Below are 19,529 nucleotides of genomic sequence, written 5' to 3'. Positions count from 1 at the left end.
ACTACGGCTGCCATAACAAGATGGCACAAATTGAGAGGGTTTAAACAACAGAAGTGTATTCCCCCATAGTTCTGGAGGCTAGAAGTCCAACATCAAGGTGTTTGCAGGGCCATGTGATCCCGGGGAGGATCCTTTCTTGCTTCTTTCTCCTTATGTAGTCCTAGGCATTCCTTAGCTAGTGATAGCAGACTCCATTCTCTGCCTCCATCATCACATGGTCATCTTCCCTCTGTATGTGTGCTTCTCTCATCCTTTCTTATTATAAGGATACAAGTCATATTGGATTAAGGCCCTCCCTAACTCAGTATGACGTCATCTTAACTTGATTACATCTGTAAAGACTACTTCAAAATAAGTTCACATGCACAGGTACTGAGGGTTAGGACTTCAACATGTGTTTTGAGGGGACACAATTCAGCCTATAACAATGCTTAAGAACTTCCTGCTATATTTTTGCCAGAGTAATTTCACAGGAAGAAATCCCCTGCTAATTAGTGGGAAAGGAGGAGATGATACTTGGGCACGAGGAAAAGAAATCCTTTTATGGCTCTTCCTTCTGCTTAAAAAGAGTAAAATGGAGATGTGCCATTTTGCTCTTAGAAATGTGGCCATCTCAAAGTTTATCCAGTTCCTTCTATATTAAAGAACAAAAGCAGATGGCTCAAGAATACTTGAAAAAGGCATAGTTTCAAAGAAACTATATTAAAGGGTACCAATTACCACTCAGGGTAATGCATGTAAAGTGCTATGTGTGTGTGTGTGTGTGTGTGTGTGTTAAATTTGATAATTGGAAGCGTCTAATAAGACAGTGTATCTCTATTTAATATTGGAGTGTATCTCTATTTAACATTGGAGGAGGAATGCAGAAAAAGGTTTGACTTGAGTCTAATGTCCCCCTTCGACTGTCATGCTGAAGCCTCCAAGGATGATATTCTAGCTTGAATAACTCAGATATTCAGAAATGACATGGATTATCATGTCTAGAGATTATGTGGTAGAGGAAGCCAGACACATCCCTGTGAAAAGAGAAGTGGGTTTCCCAAAAGAGAATTAGAGGTTCATATAGGTGTGAATAAGAAAGAAAGCCACTGCTGAGAAATGTGGAATCAAGGTCAGAATATCAAGGATAGAACCTGAGTTGTGTCCACAAAGGAAATCCTTTATGAAGGTTCTAGCCTTTTGGGGAGCTTTTCTGTTGGGCCATGGGAATAATTATGGACAGCAGACTGTTTAAGATTTTTCTCTATGTCTCCATTCTCTTTACTCCCAACACACTAGGTGAGTCAGACACGTCTGTACAGCCTAGTGTGGCAAGGTATGGAATTAAGGGATGGAGTAATAAAGGGAAGGCATGGAATTAAGGAATGGGGTAATAGAGGGAAGTATAGTCAGTTGCTCATCTATGCCTCTGCATCCAATCATGGAAGCCCTATTTTCTAAAACATGTAAGCATCGTTAGTATCAAAAAGAGTAGTGATCGGCCCCAAAGCAGAACATGAGGTGAGGAAGGACAGAAAGCCAAGAAAGGCAGCACTCAAGAAGATTTTTCAGGAGTTGGTGTAAGACACACAAAATTTCCTAAATATTCTAGGAAAAAGTGATCTTAGGAAACCCATGGATAGGGAAAGGTAGTGTGATATTACATAATCATTGTAAAAGCTTGCCCCCATATTCCCATCACTTTATCATTTGCTCTTTGTATCATATGCTCACATTTTTATAAATTATGTTAGAAAAAATTATCATAAATTTGGAGAAAAGATGAATTTGTTATCTTTTAGTATCACCCACTTCTCATTAGAGTCTAAGGTCCGTGAACTTCGAAGATTAACTTGTGGAAACTGATCAACTGCAAATGATTTCTGGCCTGAAGGGAAGTTATCCCTGAAGTTTATGGTTATATTATCATGTAGGACAACAGCCAGATTTACATATAATCTAGCAATCTAATCTTAGGATTCCTATCATATATATCAGTCTCACATTTTTGTTCGTCTTGGTTTGTTAACTTACTACTTAAATAAAAGTTTGATCCATGCTATTTACTTGCATACAAATTATATTTATGTTTTGAGGTTATACATTATTAACTCCTACATACATTTGTAGAAAATCATATCAAAGGACATGCGATATTTTGACAATTAAGTTCGCGAACTCTCCACCGTGTGGTGGAAAGTTCGTGAACCTAGTTGCCTGACCTTTGGTATATTTCCAATTTGAGCCTGGTTGGTTAGAGATAAAACGGGCAGAGGGGAAGAACAAGAAAGGACATATCAGACATTTCAGGACAGCACATTTGTAGCTTGTGAAAACAAAGAATGTTATAATGTTTTATATTTGACTACAATGAATAAAGCTTTGTAACTTTATTTTGGCTGGTGAGAATATGGAAATGATAGCCATGATTTTCAATCAGAGCATGAGAAATTTATGTTCATTAAAAAGGAGGTTATGAATTCAAAAGGATTGCAAACATGCCTTTAGGAAATTGTTCAGTATTATAAACCTCACGCCTGGAAGTATGGGGCACTATTCCATTTACTATTGCCCTTATTTTCAAACTTTATAGATAAGCTAATTGTTGTGCTTGCCACAAATACACTTTAAGACTTTATCTTTGATGTACCATAAAGAATCATTGTGTAAGGTACTATAGTGTGTGACCAATTAGCTCAGCTTGTTAATTACTGCGGTCATGAAGCCAAGGCCTCAGAACTGGTCCCCAAATGATGAAGCTAGTCTTACAAACTCATGCCGTATCATTAGTCACAAGAGGGATGTAATGATCAGTAACAATCTGGATGAAGCGGCACAAATCCATCAGCCCCAAAATAACTCCAGTTGTATACTCCAAATTTCACAGGTTGATAGCATTCTTTATCTTGGTGTGGGGGCTATAGAAACATGTCAAATCTGGAGCTGACTATAGCCAATGACTTAAAAAAAAAAGAAAGAAAGAACAAATTTTATGAAATTTCACAGAATGCTTTAGTTTTAATAACCTATTCACCAAAATATTAATAGCTAGGGCTTCTCTTGCATAGAAAAATCCATTTTGCCCTGTCAGTTGTTATAAATTAGAGTTTTAGCTGGTGCTGAACTACCCATGGCTTCTACTTAACTAACTCTGACCTATTTGGCTCATTGTGGACTGTTGATTTCCTATCATCCAAATAGTTCTAAGAGTGTTAAAACCCCTGCAGCCCTCTTCCAGTCCATGCCACAGGCTTTCAGTGACTTAAAAATAACATACTTAATAACATACTTCCCTGTCAGTATTTGAGGAGAGAGAGAGAGAGAGAGAGACACAGAGAGAGATCCTTTCTTGAATTTCATAAAATATTCTTACCTCCTATCAGGTATTTCTATTGATTGATTTCCTATATCAAATCCAATGATTCCATATCAAAAGCAGCAGTTTCCCTAACTTGGTTTTTGCCAAAATCTATTCTCTCTTAAAAAGATCTTTTTTTTTCCAAGCAACGTTTTACATGCATTCAAATGAGAAAGTCTTTTCTCAGAGGTGTCTCAGAGACGAATTTTATTCCATTATTTAATTATGGGAGATGAAATAAGTTAACAAAATCACTTTTTTATTTATATATAAAATTTATAGTATATCAGATGGTGATAAGGCTATATAGGGAGGAAATTGTGCTAGAAGGGACAGGAAGTATGCGAGGATGTGAAGGGGATTTGCAAACACCTGAGTAGCTAACTCCCTCTTCTCTCTAGTCTTTCCTTCATCATCCCCTTAGTGAGGCCTGCCCTGATCATTGAAATGTATCACTTTTGACCCTCTATCATGTGTTCTTTTTTCTGTAAGACATAAGATCAACTTATATCTTTATTGCATGTATTGCTCAGTATCCGCCTCCTCTTACTCTATCAGGGCAGAAAGTTTTGTGTGCTTAATTCACTATTATATCCCAAGATTCTGAAGGAGTGCATGGCACAGAGTGACTGCTCAGTAAACATATATTGAATGAAGAAAAAGTGCAGTCAGGATGGTTTCTCTGGCAATGAGGAAAGATGTGTGCTTGATACCGTGTTTGCCGGAAAATAAGACGGGGCCTTATATTAATTTTTGTTCCAAAGACGCATTAGGGCTTATGTTCAGGGGATGTCATCCTGAAAAATCATGCAGGGCTTATTTTCGGTTAGGTCTTATTTTTGGGGAAACACAGTAGGGAGGTGAGACTTGAATGTGGAGGCATGCCTGGAATGTTGAAGAAGCAGCAGAGATTCCACCCTTGTTTGTGGCAAAACAAACAAGAGGGAGAAAAGCAGAAGAGGATAAGGAAGGAAAGGGCCAGCTGGCATAGGGTTTGTGCCTCACTCTTGAGTACTTTGGCTTTTACTCAGTGTAAGAGGGGAAGCAACTGGGCCTAGAAAGTTATTTCAACACATTGTAAAAAATTATTCCCAACAATAGCAACTTAAAACAACAAACATTTATTAACTCACAGTTTCTGTGGGTCCAAATTCCAGCAGTGGCTGACCTGGGTACACAGTCTCTCGTGAAGTTGTCATCAGACTGTCAAGCCAATGCTTCAGCTCCTGAAGGCTGGACTTCAGCCAGAGAAGGAGACTCCACTTCAGTTCCTCACCACTTGGGCCTCTCCACAGGGCTGGTCCCAACATGGCTACTGACCTCTCCCGAGCTAGTGATCTAAGAAATAGGAAAAGCAATAGAGTCTGAGATGGAAGATGTCCCATCACTTCTGCAGTAAGTTATCGGTTGCAGAGACCAACGCTGCTACAGTGTGAGATGGGACCACACAAAGTGAGAAGAACAAAAGGTAGACATCATTGGGGACTATGTTGGAGGCTGACCACCACAAACCCATTTGTATCAATTTCCATGTTTTTCTGCACATAACTTCCTGTGTACCATCAAGAGAATTGATAATGCAATATTTGTTAAGCAGTGTTTGTCAACTCTTATTTCCTGAAGAAGCTGAGAGAAAGAATTTTTTGCCAAGGTACCAATTCCTTCATTTCAATATTAGCCTATGGTTTCCAAGCCCTTCAAAAACCATGGCTCCAAAGAAATCATGTTTCCTATGTGCAGAAAATTGTCTGGTCATCATTGGCAGATGGAAATACACATAAGGCAAGAAAGAGGTGACCCTTCAGAAGTATGCAACATAAGGGTGGAGAATGCATGTACCTACATACTGTTATTGAGTGACGCTGCAAAGTCCACCTCCAGCGAAATATCTTTTCTTTTGACACAGACCACCACTATTACCTGACCTGAAATTGAGCATTACCTTTTTAAAAGGAAAAAAATAAATGTTTTTGAGAAGGGAAGAAAACCATAGGATCCTTCCTAAATTTTGTTAATGAATCAGGAATCTGGTGGACATCACTTCGAGATTTCAAGTGAGAACTGGTCCTAAGGCCATGAGGTATAAGATAAATGCACTTTAGTATCAAACAAGAAGAGGGAGAATTAGGAAGATAAGACTAAGAATAAGAACCATACAGACTATTGTACTACTTTCTTTAAAAGATTATCAACACACATATACACATATATAAATATGAATATACACACATATATAAACTTGAATTGTTTATATACACTTCCTTAAGTTTACAACACACTTTTCTTTTTATATTTTAATTTTCTAAAATTGGAATGCAACTTAAAATGAATGTAGACGGTTATATCTTTCCTCCTACTCAACAATAAGGAACTTGATAGAAAATCAATAGTGCACCTTAGAATTGAAAAATTTAGTGGTTTCTCTTTATAGGCTGAAATTCCTGTTCCCAGGAGAGTGTCTTTTATCATTAACTCCCTCAATACCTATTAGGCTGAGCATCCACTTCAGAGTGGAAAAATACCATTTCAACTCTACCACTTCCTAGCACTGCGACCTTGAGCTTCTATAGGCCTTCACATTTTACATCTGAAAAATGGGGGTACAACTAGAATGTCCTTCATTGTGTTATAATGAAAATGAGTGATAAGAGTTATTTATTAAGTGGAAAGCATAGTGCAAATGTAGTTGGTTATGTTTGAAATTCTTAAATGATGCTGATGATTTGAGCAACAACCTTCGCTGTTCCCTAGGGGTGGTATGTTCTCCTGGAAGCACTGTCTAGAAATAAGTCATCTTTGCTTTCCTTACTCTTTAAAGAGATGCTTTTCTTTTGCAATGCTTAATATTTTGTGTGGAACAACTGCATGAACTCATTATATAAAGAATACACAGAGAATAATATAAGTAGAAAATGGTTTAAGTATTCTTCTGCAATTGTACTTCCTTGAACTTCTCCATCTCTCTGCCCTTGTTAAATATAAATGTCCTGAATGCTCTCCTTTTATCCATTCCTAATCTTTGTCCATAACACCTTAGGAAGCATAAATTTTGGGTGGGAGGAACAAAGCATATAAATGAATTAGTGCCATGAACACTTTGTTCACTTATATTTATCTTCTGTGACACATAAATCCTCTGATCTCTTTCTAATTTGCATTATGCTTAAAAATGAAAACTAATAATTTTATTTAAACATAGCTTTTTGCTACGTTTCTTTCACTTTTAGTCAAGACAAGTTAAAAGTTTTTCTTGAAAGCACAACTCTTGCTTATTTTTTATATTACTTCAAGGACCTAGCTCTTGCCCGGTACTTTTCTGCTATTATAGCCATGTTAAATCAATGGTACTTCCAAAAAACAAATAAAGGAGATATTCTTAAGTGCTTATTGAAAACCCAGCATCAAAGAGCCCAAATAGATTTTGGTTTTGGTTTCACAAAACTTAAACCTAAAAATTATGTTTATTTGTAGTCAATATACCTTAACATTTAATAACAAAAAAAATGATAATAAATTATACTGATGTTTTCTGAAATAATCCTTCTGCTTGGAAATTCTTTTGTCGTCCAGGTTCAATAATAAATAGATGTAGTGTGTGGTTTCTTGGGATTGATATTTAATCTTAATCCTAAACTAGATTCTTTGGGGGGAGGAAGTAGTCATATGCTAGATGACAATAGTGTTTCCTCTTCTAATTGAGCACCTGGAGTCTTTTTCCTACTCTTGAAGGGTTACACATTTCATTATGCTCTTATTGTTTCAAGAGATCCAAAACATTTTTCTTTTGCTATTGATTTTTATATGGAGTTTTTCCAGATGTTAGACTGAAGATTTTAGTTTAATCTTGTACTCTGACTTTTCTCTCCAACACTTAAAATATTGGTTTCAAGTTCTGAAAATTTGATGCAATATTAAAGATTTGATTTTTATAAATAAATTCTGAGAAAGTACACCTGATTAAGTGAGTTAATCCATATAAAATGCAGAGAACAGTGTGCATCACGTATTAATACATAATTGTCAGCTATATATTTATGGCACATGGACATTGCTCTACATTTGTAATGAGCATGTACACATTGCTAGAAGTCAATATAACATAGTTTGTTGAAAGAAGTTATAGAGTAAAACTACAACTAAATTACAAAACAACCATCATTAAGAATCATGTGAAGTCTAAGGACATATGGGTGAAGCCATGTTGAGACTGGTAGGAGGGGTGGGGACACGAAATGGGCAGGTACCACACCCACCTGTGGAAGTTAAAAATTGGGAGTGATATCTCAGCTGTAAAAGTCCCCCCCTGAGGAGTCCCACATCAGGCTCCCCAGCCCCAGGGTTCCAATGCTGAGGAGAGAAGTCCCCACTACTTCTGGCTGTGAGAACCAGTGGAGATAGTAGCTGAGAGAGACAGAGGGCTGCTGGAGTCCCCGGCGCTCCTCTTAAAGGTCCCAAGCACAGACTTATTCACTGATGGACTCACTTGCTCTGAGTTCCAGCCCTGGGAGAGCAGCTTAACAGGCGCCAGAAACATACAAAGAAGAACTGAATTGTCTGGCTTCCGGGCAAGTGGTGGAGGGGTGAGCACTCCCCCGACTCACCAGGCAGACGCAGGCAGGTGCCATATCTGAGTCTCCATCAACTTGGCTAACACCGTTGGCCATGCCCTGATGATTCCCTGAGACCTCACCCCACCCAACTTGCAAGCCCACCCAAGCTGCTTCCAGTTGCTTTGCCATACAGACAGCCTATCTTGGATCATGCTGTGGACTTTTCTAAAATCTCTCAAAGGTTCATAAACTCCAAACAAGCAGTATCTGGCCTCAACATATTTCATACCTCTTACTTAGCAGCCCCCAAGCCAGGTATTGGGAGCAGCCACCCTCAGTTCAAGGCTTAGTCTCTCTCAGGCACCTCCAATCCCAGCACAGGTGGCAGCCATCTGCAGATTGCTATGTGGCTAATTCCAGGTGGCCCCAGGCAGGAAACAAGCTGCAGCTGAACTTGGCCTGGGGGTTGCTCCCAGAGAGCCCTGGGGCTGACAGGATGAGTGGCCAGCTTCTGACTAGTCAGAGCACCACTCAGCTGTCTCTGAGGATGACATAACCAAAGGGTAGACTGGGAAAGCACCAAAGCCCTGCTAAAGCAAATTCTGCTTCATAGAGTAAGTCCCTGCACAACAGCTCTTCCACTGTAGTCATGGCCAGTCCTCACAACCAGTTAGCCCAAGAATCAATTCCTCCCACTGACATGCAAACAGCAACCAAAGCTCAACTACAACCACACAAAACCTACACAAGAGACACACCTTGAGCATGAAGCTCAGGTGACCAGGGAGACTGTGCCACTGGGTCCCACAGGACATCTACTACATAAGGCCACTCTACCAAAACTGGGAGACATAGCAGCTCTACCTAATACATAGAAACAAACACAAGGAAGCAGCCAAAATATGGAGACAAAGCAACATGTCCCAAATAAAAATAAAACAAAAACAGAACAAAAATCCAGAAAAAGAACTAAATAAAATGGAGACGAGCGACTACCAGATACAGAGTTCAAAACACTGGTTATAAGGATGCTCAATGACCTCAGGGAGAACTTTAACAAAGAGATAGAAAACATAAAAAAGAACCAGTCAGAAATGAAGAATGTAATAACCGAAATAAAGAATACATTAAACAGAATTAATAGTAGATTAGATGAAGCAGAGGACTGAATCAGAGATTTAGAAGATAAGGTATCAGAAAATACCTAGTCAGAACAACAGAAAGAAAAAAGAATCCAAAAAATGAGGATAGTTTAAGGAGCCTCTGGGACAACATCAAATGCATCAACATTCACATCATAGGGCTAGGAGAAGGAGAAGAGAGGGAGCAAGAATTGAAAACCTCTTTGAAGAAATAATGATGGAAAACTTCCCTAACCTGTCCAAGGAAATAGACAAACAAGTCCAGGAAGTTAAGAGAGTCCAAAACCAGATGAACACAAAGAGGCCCACAACAAGACACATCATCATTAAAATGTCAAAGTTTAAAGACAAAGAGAGAATCTTAAAAGCAGCAAGAGGAACGCTGTTACCTACAAGGAAACTCCCATAAGACTGTCAGCTTATTTCTCAACAGAAACTTTACAGGACAGAGATATTGGCAAGATTTTTTTTTTTTTATTGGCAACCTTGTTGTTGAGAGCTCGCGCTCTAACCAACGGAGTCATCCAACTGCCCCACCAGCAGCTCAGCTCAAGTCATTGTCTTCAACCTAGTTGTGGAGAGTGCAGCTCACTGGCCCATGTGGGAATCGACCTGGCAACCTTGTTGTTAAGAACACGGAGCTCTAACTAACTGAGCTAACCGGCCACCCACAAGAAATATTTAAAGTGATAAAAACTAAGGACCTAGAACCTACTATACCCAACAAAACTATCATATAGAGTTGAAGGACAGATAAAGAGCTTCTCAGACAAGAAAAAGCTAAAGGAGTTCATCATCACATAACCAGTACTTTAAGAAATGTTAAAGGAACTTCTTGAAGAAAAAAAGATCAATATTATGAATAATAAAACGACAATAACTACATATGTATCAACAATTACTTTAAAAGTAACGGGATTAAATGCTCCCATTAAAAGACATAGGGTGACTGAATGGATAAGAAAGAAAACCCTTACATATGCTGCCTACAAGGGATCTCTTCAGATCAAAAGCCACACACAGACTGAAAGTGAAAGGTTGGGGAAAAGGTATTTCATGAAAATGGAAACAAACAAACAGAAAAAGCTGGAGCAATAATACTTACATCAGACAAAATAGACTTTAAAACAAAGGCTATACCAAGAGACAAAGAAGGACCCAGTAATCCCACTTCTGGGTATTTATCCAAAGAAACCCAAAATGCTACTTCAAGGGGATGTATGCACCGATATGTTTATTACAGCATTATTTACAATAACCAATATATGGAAGCAACCAGGGTGTCCATCAATGGCTGAATGGATAAAGAAGAGGTGGTACATATACACAATGGAATATTACTCAACCATAAAAGAGAATGAAATCTTCCCATCTGTGGCAACATGGATGGACCTAGAGGGTACAGTGCTGAGTGGAGTAAGTCAGACAGAGAAAGAAAAACACCATATGTCATGCAGGGTCTCTTGTCCCGCTCCCCACATAAGAACACAGGATATGGCAAAGCCAAAAGGGAACACCAACAGAGCCATAGATATGGGAGTCATACCACTATATTCTCACTGGCGGCTGGGTTGGAGATACAGGAAGCAGGCTCCACACAATGCGCAATCTGCCGTCCGCTTCTCTGCCAACCAACCCCCTTGCTAGCCGCAATCCACACTTCTCCGCCTGCCTGCCTCCCTGCCTGCCTGCCTGCCTGCCTGCTTGCCTGCCAGCCAGCCAGCCAACCAACTAACCAACTCACCCCCTAGCGTAGCAACAGCAGTTATATTAGTGGCTAATGGCTAACCGGTAACAGCCGATGGCCACCCACTAAAGCGGATGATCACAGCTGACGGCCATCAAATAACCAAGCCAGCACCTTTCCACATGAGGGCGAGAGCCTGGAAACTGCTCTCTGGGACTGTCCCCACATTATATGATTTCACTTATATGTGGAATCTAAATAACAAAATAAATGAACAAACAGAACAGAAAGAAGCTCATCGATACAGAGAACATTTTGAGGGTTGCAAGATGGGAAAGAAGTTGGGGGGATGGGTAAAAAAATGGAAGGGATTAAGTACAAATTGGAAGTTACAGAATAGTTATGAGGATGTAGGGTACACACAAGAAATATAGTCAATAATATAATAACTATATATGGTGTCATATGAGTACTAGATTTATCAGGATGATCACCTCATAAGTTATATAAATGTCTAATTACTATGTTGTACACCTGAAAGTAATATAATATTGTTTGTCAAATGTAATTGAAAAATATAAAAAAATACTTTAAAAAATAAGTTATAGGGTGGGAGATGAGGGTGAGGGGGATCAAATATATGGTGATGGAAGGAGAACTGACTCTGGGTGGAGAACACTCAATGGGATTTATAGATGATGTAATACAGAGCTGTACACCTGAAAGCTGTGTAATTTTACTAACAATTGTCACCCAATAAATTAAAAAAAATAAGTTATAAAAATAAATATAAACCCATACAAATTATTTTCTTTAAACATTAATGCAGATAACATTTTTATGAAAATCCTAAAATATAGAAATTTAGTTTTCCAGGTATTCAGCCAAAATGTACACTTTAAAATCTATGTTATATTCAAGGGTTTCATTTCTAAATTTTAAAATTGACATTCTGGCAAGCGACCCTGAAATAAAACAGCCCTTTCACTTGATGATCCCTTTTCTGCTATTGAGCATCAGGGAAAGGGCAGGCCGGGTTCTACCCCAGTCCTCAGAGTCCTCTGTAAGAACATAAGGAGAACATACCAGGCTATGTTCTATTTTTATATTTTTCTAATTATTATTATATTTTAAAAATCAAGTTCTCATTTAACTTTTCTTGTTAGAAACATACCCTATCAAAGAACTCAAAAATCACAAAAACTTATATTTCTTACCTAGAGAACTGCGATAGTACATATGATTTGTCCCTGTTTGTTATTTAGTATGTTGGAGACAGGAGGAAGGTATGAAGAATACAGCTGTAGGATCAGGTACCAAAATCCTGAAAACTACATTCTATATAATCAATCCCAAGTGTCTGGAACTTTTAAGAATTCTGGCAAAGCTAAACATAGCACATTTCTAATTTTAGATAATTTCTACAATTTGCAATTTTTCTTTGAATCTTGCTATATAATTAATATTTGAAAAGTGTCAAGCATAAAGCATTTCAAGGAATTCTCTACCTTACCTCAGTTAACAAATGATATAATGATTCTTGGATTCTGTCTAACAAATCAGTGCTGTTCAGTAGAAATAGAATGGGAACCACATATACAATTTTAAATTTTGTGGTATTCACATTAAAAACAGTAAAAAAGAAACAGATTAATTTTAATAATATATTTTATTAAGTGCTATGTGTCCTAAATATTGTCATTTCAACATGTAATCTATTAAAATTATTAGAAATATTTTACTTTTTTGTTATTTTGGTTCTAGATTTTCAAAATATGGTATTTATTTTACACTTAGAGAACTCTCAGTTCAGACTAGGCCCATTTCAAGTGCCCAATAGTTTTATGTAGCTAGTGGCTACCATATTGAATGTGTGAAAATTAATAAACAAAAACATCGTTTAAACTGGAGTCAGGAAGCCAGAAAAGAGAACTCACATGCACATGTCACATAATGCACTACGGATTCCAAAAGGTAGAGATGAATCTTGCATCTCTGACAGGAAGTGATGCTACTTTACCACCTCAGCAGGAGGGAAAAAAAGATTCTTCTTTGCTCAGTAACAGCTCAGCCAATGGGAAGTCACTATACTTCAAACTTTCAGTTTCCTCCAATGGATCTTTCATTTACATAGCTCCTCCCGAGTCCATAAAAAAGTTTTCCTCTTCTTTGTTTCTAAGGACTTGGGAGTGGTTCATCATTTGACCACATGTTCTAAATTGCAATTCTGTGTTTTTCCCAAATAAAAAACCCATTTTACTGAAGAAATATTTGGCTGTCTATTTGTCTAAGGTCATCAGCAAAGGACGAAATAGTTCAATAGTCAAAAACATACTATATTAAGTGTGGATGAGTTCTGCCCTTTGATAGTCTATTTCTGAAATAATTAATTTTTAAAATTTTTAAAAAGCTTGTCACTGCCAAAGGAAATGAAGTTACAACAAATAGCTCCTTCCATAAGTACACGATCTTCTGAAAGAGGTGAGTTGGAATAAAATTTGGTATCTGCCAGGAAAAAGTAAGGGGAAAATAAAATTTTGAGTAGATGATCAAGTGTCTGCCACACATAACAATTGTAAACAAACTTTCTAACTTTCAGCTTTTAGGATTTTCCTCAATATAAAGCATCAAGGTATCTATATCAAGTCAAGTTCTTCAACGTTCTTTTAAAGAAAGGATTTATATGTCTCAGAAATGCATCATTTCTATGTATAGAAATTCAGAAGGCAATGTGGGTATCTCAATTTGTTACATTTTTCAGGTGTCACATTGCATTCTGACAAGTGTAACCATACATCCCAGTTTTACCAAGACTGTGAGAGTTTATGCATTTGTCTCAAAACACTTATTAAATAGCAAATGACTTTCACTCTCAGAAGTCTCCTAGTAAAAAAAAAAAAAAAGAAAGAAAATAACAAGCAATAGAAATTGCCTTAGAGGAGCACAAGTTTTGAACTAAGCAGACAAAACTTCAAAGATAAATCTTGTAGTTAAAAGAAATAGTTAAACATTATTGTAAAAATGTTCAAAGAATGAAAGTAAATCATGTTGAAAGCATTAAAGGAAAGTACAATGACAACAGTTCATTGAATTAAGAATATCCATAAAGAGAAAGAAATTATAAAAAATAATCAAATGGAAATTCTAGATTCGAAACACAAAATAATGAAAATGAAATATTCACTAGATGGGCCCAACAGTAGATTTGAGCTGGCAGAGAAAGAATCTGTAAATTTTCAGTTTGATCCATACAGAATATTACAATCTGAAGCACAAAAAGAAAAGAGAATAAAGAAAAAAATGAACAGTCTCAGAAAAATAGGGGACACCATCAAGCACACCAACATATACAGAATGAGAATACTAGAAGGAGCGGGGGACAAAAACAAACAATGGAAAATGTAATACCTGAAAAATTCCCAAATTTGATGAAAAACATTAATTTACACATCTAAGAAGCTCAATAAATTCTAAGTAGGGTTAAAAAAAAACACCAAAGACTTCCACAGCTAGGCATATCGTAGTCAAAATGATAAAATCTAAAGATAAAGAGAAAATCTTAAAAACAGCAAAGAAAATGATTCATCATGGAAAAGGGGATTTCAATAAGATTAATAGCTGACGTGTCACCAAGAACAATGGAGACCAGAGAACCGTGTGATGACATATTCAAAGTGCCTAAAGAAAGAAAAATAAAAAGCTTTCACGCAAGAATCCTACATGTAGCAAAATCATCTTCTAAAAGTAAAAACAAAAAGAAATATATTCCAACATCAATAAAGACTGAAAGAATTTGCTGCTAGTAGACTTGCTTGCACAAAATACCAAATGGAGTTCTTCAGACAGAAAGGAAGAGACATCAGACTCTAGTTTGAATGCACATGAAAAAACAAAGAGTACCTGTAAAGGCAATTATGTAGCAAGTACAAAAGATAGAAGACATAATTACATATGTCTTCTTCTTTCTTCTTTTGATTTTTTAATAAACAACAACATAAAATAATACCTATAAAATTGAATTTGGAGGCTTATAGCATAGAGAGATATAATACGCGTATATTTAACAATAGCACAAAGAAGCGCGGAAGGTAGGGGTTATTGAAGAGCAAGAAAGTTACAACAGATAGTTACTCAAATACACAAGAAGAAATGAAGAATACTGGAAATGGTTAATACAAATGTTAATATTAAAACTTTATAAATATATTTTTCTCCTATTAATTTCTTTAAAAGACATAAGATTGTGTGAAGTAAAAATTATAACATTGCATTGTTGGATTTGTAACAAGAGGGGATGAAACTATAGTGGAGCAAATTTTCTATATCTCACTGGAATTGTTAGTATAAATCTGAAGTAGATCTTTTTTTTTTTTTTTTAAAGATTTTATTGGGGGAACAATGTGTTTCTCCAGGGCCCATCAGCTCCAAGTCATTGTCCTTCAATCTAGTTGTGGAAGGCACAGCTCAGCTCCAAGTCCAGTTGCTGTTTTCAATCTTTAGTTGCAGGGGGCGCAGCCCACCATCCCATGCAGGAATTGAACCAGCAACCTTGTTGTTAAGAGCTTGCGCTCTAACCAACTGAGCCATCCGGCCACCTCTCTGGCAGTTTGTTGTTGTCAATCTAGTTTGGAGGGCGCAGATCACTGGCCCATGTGGGAATCGAACTGGCAACCCTGTTGTTCAGCGCTCACGCTCTAAGCAACTGAGCCATCTGGCTGCCCCTGAAGTAGATTTTGATCAATTCAGTTGTACACTGCAATTCCTAGAGCAACCACTAAGAAAAATAAAATAACTAAAAAATATAGTTTAAATTCAATAAAGGAGTTAAAATGGTATATTGGAAAACATCCATTTAATCCAAAAGAAGACAGTAAAGAAAGAAGACCAAAACAAGACAGGAGATATAGAAAACAAATAGCAAAATAGCAGACATAAATTCAAATATATCAATAACATTAAATGTGAATGGACTGAACAATTCAATTCACAAGGCAGAAATTGTCAGGTCTGTCCTGATTTGGACAACAAATTACGATCCACCTAAATGTATTATAGTTTTACTTGGTTTCAATGTCATTAGTAAGTAAAATTCATACTGGAATACCAGTTCTAATAATACATTAGTATGAGTTTCTCAAGGACAGTTTTAAGGAATTTTGTTCACAAAATTGGTATTGATTTAAAGTTTTTGAGATATATATTTTTATACTTGGACTCAAGAACTAAAAGTCCAGGGCATTGAATGGGTCATTGATGGGGCTATTGATGTCACCAAGACAATCGTACAAGTTGAGGTAGAAAGAAAGACTGAGCCTGGTGCCAAACTTTCTGTGAATGACTGATAGCATCTGTGAATTTGAGGTGACAAAGACTAGAAGTAGAGACCAGCGGAGTCAGTAGATCTTTTAAGCTTCTACGGTGAATGTCTGTTGTTTACTAGGTATTATATTGGGCATTCAAGTAAAGACAGAAAAATAATAAAATAGTACCTGCCCATAAAGCATAATGGGGCAGATACCTTTATAAAGAAATTAGTGCAATACAATGTTAAAGGTATTATAATTAAAGTAAGCTCCAGGATCGAAGGAGGGAAAAGAATCAATCTACCCGGGGGACGGTGCAGTCAAAAAGCCTTTGGAAGGAAAGGTAACACAAAAGTTATTTGTTCCATCTTGGGATTAATCCATTGTGATATTTTCTTTTTAGAAAAATAAGACAGCAAGAATCCAGGTACTAAAAAAGCTGTGAAAACTACAAAAATTGATGGTGGCTATTCAGTCAAGGGTGAAATATGATGGAGACTGGGGTTAAGGAGCAACATCCAGCCCCAGTTCTGACAAATGGGGTTATACGAGTGATCTAAAACAGGTGGCCGATGATTCAACAGTTGGGCACGGATAGTCAGAAAGACCCAGATATTAGCAGATATTTGAAACCCCAGACAGTTGTGTCCCTCTGGCAGAAGAATAGGATAGAGGAACTGACAGAGAAATGGCAGAATCCCAATCCCATCTGTGGACGGATCTACTTGGCAGAGAGCTGGAAAAAAGAAATGCCAATTAGAAACCAAACTATAGGAATTTTTGTAAATCTTAGCCTAGAATGTCCATTATCTAAACAGGCGCTGCACAGTAGCTGGAGCTCCAATTTCAGGTTTATCACCATTGTTGATTCTTGTCTGAATCAATTCTTACTATCAATATTGTAAAATAGTGATAATGTGGCTTCAATTTTAAATTCTTTAAATATTCCAATGTTAGCTAATGTCAACTTCAATTTTTTAGATGTGCAGGCCAATTAATCTTGCAGTCATCCTTGTTTCCTTGCTTCTTCTCACGTTTTACATTTAGTTGTCAGCCAATTTTGTTGGCTCTCGCTTCAAAATATATATGGGATTTGATGAATTCTCACAATATCACTGATATCACCCTAGATCATGCTACTGCAGGGGAGGAAGAAACCTTTCTCTACTCTTCTAGGTTCTTCTGGTTGGTCTAATAATCAAACAAGCATGAGATAGACTAACAAGAGAAAATAGCCAGATTTAAATACATACATATGTATGAGAACCTCACATACATAAGAGTGTCAGAAACCCCACATACATGAGAAAGTTAAAATGAGTTATATATGGCATTCTGAGCTAAGGATGAGGTAAATCACGTTGGGGCTTCAGAGAAGGGGAGTTCATTTGTAGGAAGATAAGAAGAGCAGATGTTCAATAATTAGATGTTTGCCTTGCCCTACAGATAAGTCATAAAAATTTATCTCTAGCAATAATTCTTACTATAGACAAGGCCCCTAACTTAAGTTCTTTAAGGGAGAGGCAAACTTTTCTCTTGAATCTGTAGGGTCTTGATTGCCTTCAGCTCCAGGTAATTTACATGCCAAGGAGGCCTGTGCTGAACCGCTTCACCACCCTCATCTTTCACCAATATCTAGGTCCTAGATTATTGCAACAGTCTCTTTAAGGATCTCCCTGCTTTCACCCTTACTCTCATACAACTAGAATGAGCATGTTACACCATAAACTAAATGCCACTCCTGCTTCAAACTCCAAAGTTTTCCTTTTCACTCATGTAAAAGCCAGTCTTTGCAATGGTCCAGAAAGCCCTATACAACTTGACTACTGACATCATTTTCTCCTCTTAGTCTTGCTCCCTTTGTTGCAGCCATACTGCCTTCCATGCTGTTCTTTAAACAGAGAAAGAGCCTTTGCGCTGGCTATTCTTCTGCCTGGAATATTCTCTTCCAAATATCCTGTAGCTTTCTACCCTTTCCCCATTTTGGTTCTTTACTCAAATGGACCTTCTCAGTGTGACATTCTCTGAGAAGCCTACTTAAAATTGCAGCTCCCTTCTGCCCTGCCCCCTTTCCTGCTTTATTTTTTCCATAGGGATAAAGTATCTCCTTATCTAGCACACCGTAAATTTTATGCATTTATTTTATTGATTGTCTCCTCCTCTGAGAATGAAAACTCCATGAGAGCAGGGATTTCTTTTGTGGGTGTGGGTGTCTGTTTGTATCATCATTTAGCTCAGGCCTGGTGCATAGCATGCCCTCAGTAAATTTTTTTTGAATAAATCCATGAGTGAATAAATAAATATTCATAAGATGAAATTTCATAAATATTCATAAGATGAAACTTGCCATAATATCAGTTTTATATTGCTCTGTCAGCTACTCTATTAATTATATGAAGGCTAAATGGTTAAAATCCACACGCATGCTGAAGGCATCAAATGTTTACTTGAACAAATTACCCTTTTTTGGCCTTCTGACTTACTCAGGCCGTTTGCTGGACTGAATTAAGCAAGCTTATCTTCTTTCAGGTTTCAACTACTACTTCAGAGTTATTAACTTACCAAATTTTATTTATCACCACCATTCTTGATTTGCATTTGTATTTCCAAAATCTTACCAGATATTTTCATTCAGTTATTTATACTTCAAAATCAACTCTTAGAAACTCAAATTAACTTAACCAAACTCTCATATTGACCTCAAATAAAAATAGACAAGTGCCCAAACTGTTTTTTTCTCTTACTTTTTTTAAAAGTTGATTCTTTGCTTCACCAGCTACTCAGGTGATCAAGTTAGAAATGATGGAGTCTCCCTTGTTTATTTCCATTTCATATTTTCTTCATGTAATTGATCTTTGTGTACTGTTGGTTTTATCCCTGATTCTGTCTTATATAAATCTCTCTTTTTTCATGCTTTCATGTATCTAGTAAGAAGTTTGTGTGAGTTAATTCAAAACCTTCCTAACTGGTTTCCCTGCTTCCAGTTATTCTAATTCGTTCTTTGTATTATTGCCAAATAGCCCCAGAACCTTCAAGGAAAACATTCAAATTTCTTAATATGTCATCAGATAGTTTAACTACTCTAGATTAGAGTAGACAGTGATTTTGTATTTTGATGAATACTTAATATATTCATTTAATTTTCCAAGTTCCTAGGAATCACTTCACATGGCAGACTTCACCCATGGAGTAGATCAACCCTTGGAACAAGTTGGCCCCAAATGAAGCAGTTTTACTATCCTTAGAGTCTAGTAGGAGATCCCAGATTTGGGAGTGGGGTTAAGGCCTTACAGAGGAAGTGATAAGTTTACACCAGGAACAAACAACAGAGGCAAAATAGATTATAGCACACTTGGATAAGAAATCACTTGTAAACATATTGAATGTTTTTAGATATATAAAGATGATTTCAGGGTCTTCAAGCTTCCTCTGAGAGGGGTGTGAAGTAAGAAGACAACTTAAAACATAATCATTACAGTGCATGCATGTGTTTTCTGTCTGAAACACTAA

This window comes from Rhinolophus ferrumequinum, chromosome 8 (assembly GCF_004115265.2).
Source record: "Rhinolophus ferrumequinum isolate MPI-CBG mRhiFer1 chromosome 8, mRhiFer1_v1.p, whole genome shotgun sequence".
Lineage (NCBI taxonomy): Eukaryota > Metazoa > Chordata > Mammalia > Chiroptera > Rhinolophidae > Rhinolophus > Rhinolophus ferrumequinum.
The sequence above is the reverse complement of the archived record's forward strand: the minus strand, read 5'-3'. Positions refer to the sequence as shown.